This window comes from Octopus bimaculoides, chromosome 2 (genome assembly GCF_001194135.2).
Source record: "Octopus bimaculoides isolate UCB-OBI-ISO-001 chromosome 2, ASM119413v2, whole genome shotgun sequence".
In the NCBI taxonomy this organism is placed as follows: domain Eukaryota; kingdom Metazoa; phylum Mollusca; class Cephalopoda; order Octopoda; family Octopodidae; genus Octopus; species Octopus bimaculoides.
The window spans coordinates 145310455-145313937 of record NC_068982.1 but is presented as its reverse complement, the minus strand read 5'-3'; positions in this window follow the sequence as shown (position 1 = coordinate 145313937).

The window sequence follows — 3483 nt, the reverse complement described above, 5'->3', positions numbered from 1 at the left end:
CTGCTCGTGAAATTAACGTGCAAGTGGCTGAGCACGCCACAGACACGTGTACCCTTAACGTAGTTCTCGTAGATATTCAGCGTGACAAGGCTGGGCCCCTTTCAATTACAGGCACAGCAGAAACAGGAAGTAAGAATGAGAGAGAGAGTACAGCAGGGTTCGCCACAACTCCCCTGCCGGAGCCTCGTGGAGCTTCGGGTGTGTTCGCTCAATAAACACTCACAACGCCCGGTCTGGGAATCGAAACCGCGATCCTACGACCGCGAGTCCGCTGCCCTAACGACTGGGCCATTGCGCCTCCACACAATAACAGTATCATAATAACAATAATCATTATGAGAGCTGAGTCTATATCTCAAAAAATCTTGATAACTGTACTGGGATTTGTTTCTAATGAAATACGTGTTTAATCTCTTGGTCACGATCTTTATAACTAGATAACTTAGTTTTCCATGATTTACCTCGTTAGTTACTTTTTCTACCACGGCTACCACACAATTTCGTTTTTGCTCTATCTTTCGCTCATACTTCGTTTCACCCTCTCAGAAAGCTGACACCAGCCACTTTACCTAATCCTTATCAATGTGTCAATCTCCTGAAACTCCCGCCCCACTGATGCGTTGCGTTACAGTTATTCAAACAAACAAAAAATCGATCTAACTAATCATGAAAGGTTTTCAAAGATCATGGACACTCTCCTTTCTCCGTAACTAAACCATACAAAGCGAAGGAAAATCTTAAATTACGGTTATTATTGTAAAGTTATTTTAAGACGACCAAATGACAGAATCGATAGCATACCGAACAAAATGCTAAGCCGCATTTCGTCCGTCTTTACATTCTGAGTTCAAATTACACCGAGGCCGTCTTTACCTTTCATTTTTTTCGGGGTCGATAAAATAAGTAGCAGTTGAACACTGGGCGTGGGTTGGTGGTCGATGTAAATTCACTTACTCCCTCAACCGAAAAGGCTAGCTTTGTGTTAAAATTTAAAATCATTATTGTAAAGTTATTTGAAGAATAACAGAACATTTACTACAGACGTAATTCAATACCGAAGATGCAGAGGTGCGTATCTTAGTGGTTAAGGGGCTGGACTCACGATCGTAAGATTGTGGTTTCAGTTCCTGGACCGGGCGACGGGTTGTATTCTTAAGCAAAACATTTCATTTTACGTTGCTCTAGTCTACTCAGCTGGCAAAAATAAGTAATCCTGCGATTACTTATAAGTAATCGACATGGAAACTGGGAAACCGGCCCTAATTAGTTGGTATGACTAGAGAAGGAAACTTTACATTTTTCTTTTTTTTATACTGAGAGTTGAGTCAAATTTATTAAAAGGACCCAGGTGACTGAGACATGTAGTTTCACCAAGAGGCTTATTCAATATGACAGACTGATTAAGCTGTCAGCGAAAATTTGAAGTCCCAGACAGTACAGATTTTTATAATAAACGTAGACGAAAATATAAAAGTTAAACACAAGAACGAATTATTGAAACAAGAAAGTTTGACAACATACTTTACTTTTTTTATATATTTCTTTTCAGTGATTCCGTTTTAACTCACAGTTTCCCTTCAAGCACGTAGGCGATACCAAATAATGTCAGACGCTTTTTCATAGTAATTTATATTTTTCTGGCAACAATTTATTTCAGTTTTGTTTTGACTACGAATTGGAGAAACACTATATTTGAAACAGAACTTTCAGTTATAAGGTGTATTTGTTATAGAGTCTATATACGTTAGAACTCAACAAAAGTTATAATAAAGAAACTTTTTGATTTCCCCTCATGAAGATTTTTTTTTTCTTTGCATCCCTGTCCATATTTATTTATTCCAACACTGCAGTAGTCTGATCTATTAAAAGAACGAAACGAATATCAATTCAATTTCGCCAAATGATATTGAATAAAACAATAATGTAAAATGTTGATTAGTTGGAAATAAGATATTTTTAGAGGCGAATGAAATAAAAGGTTATGCCAAAGCAGATGTTTATACAGTTCCCAACTATTACTATTTACCAACTATTAAGACTTCGAATAGTGAGTTCGTTTATTTCTATTTCCTTGGCAGTGAGCATACTGTAGTAATCAACTAAAAGTGTGCCTATAAGGAAAAAATGGGTCGTTAGCATTTCTGATAACTCTTGGCCAAGAAAAGCAAGACAAACAGTTCCCAAACCTAAACTGATCAGCATTAAAACAGGGCATCGTGTGAATGGAACACACGTAATGTAGTTTATTCTTTAGTTCATATTAGTTATCACCGTCACGACCATGGTAGAGGACAGCATTTCAACTCGACGTTAATATCCGTTACGAAGACACTATGCCTTCATTTAACTAACAGATATTGCATTTAAATTGTCTTTGACCTTTAAATAAGACTTAATACCTTGGTGCCAATTTCAAAATAATAAATGATTGTCTAGAACTGTTTTGAATTCTGAAAGTAGATGAAAATGTATAGTCCTTCAGGCAAATAGCTGGCAGTGGGAATAAACCCCAATACTAGGTGTAGTAGCACAACTCACACTCATAGCTATCATTTTTTTCATAATCTTTCGCGAACTATCTTCCTATCATCTCTCTCTCTTTCTCTCATTCTTTCTCTCATTCTTTCTCTTTCTCTTTCTCTCACACAACCTTCTCTTTGTTTCTGTCTTTCTCTATCTTTCAATTTTCTCTCCTACATACACACACACGCACACAGGCAAAGGGATATATACACATAAAGTACACACATGCTTACAGACACACTCACACACACTTACATACACCCACACGCATAGAAAGAAAGAAAGAAAGAAAGAAAGAAAGAAAGAAAGAAAGAAAGAAAGAAAGAAAGAAAGAAAGAAAGAAGAGTATTCAATCCATATCGTCCCATCCAGGACAAAATTGCTACCTGTCAGGCAGTTGTAACAGCCTAAGCACATTTGTAGTACTTTTACACCTCACATCTTTTCTGCCATAATTTACGCCAACATATTAGGTTTATGCGTCTAACATGCAAGTTCAGTCGCCCACTAACACAAGCGAGCGAGCCATTTCTAAATGGGTTTTTAGACGCATGAGAAAGTTTGCCACCAACGCCCGGTAGAGACATAAACAATTGCTAATTCAAAGACACGGTCATTGTTACTATTCACAACCAACAATGGAGATTTACTATTTGGATCTCTGACAATTTTCTATCTCTCGAAACTCATGCCTTTCCGAAATAAAAATGTTATATAGCATAATGCTGACTGACTGAAGGATCCCTAGATCTTGCGGTCATCGTAGAAAAGCGCAAATGACTATTTGTTTTAACTTATGATCTCACAGGTGGCTACCATATCTATTCCTAGCGACATGAAATACATGCGTGTGTGTAGGTGTTTGTGTTTTATATATCTGTGCGTGTGTGTGTGTATGCGTTTCTGTTATATATATATATATATATGTGTGTGTGTGTGTGTGTGTGTGTGTGTGTGTGT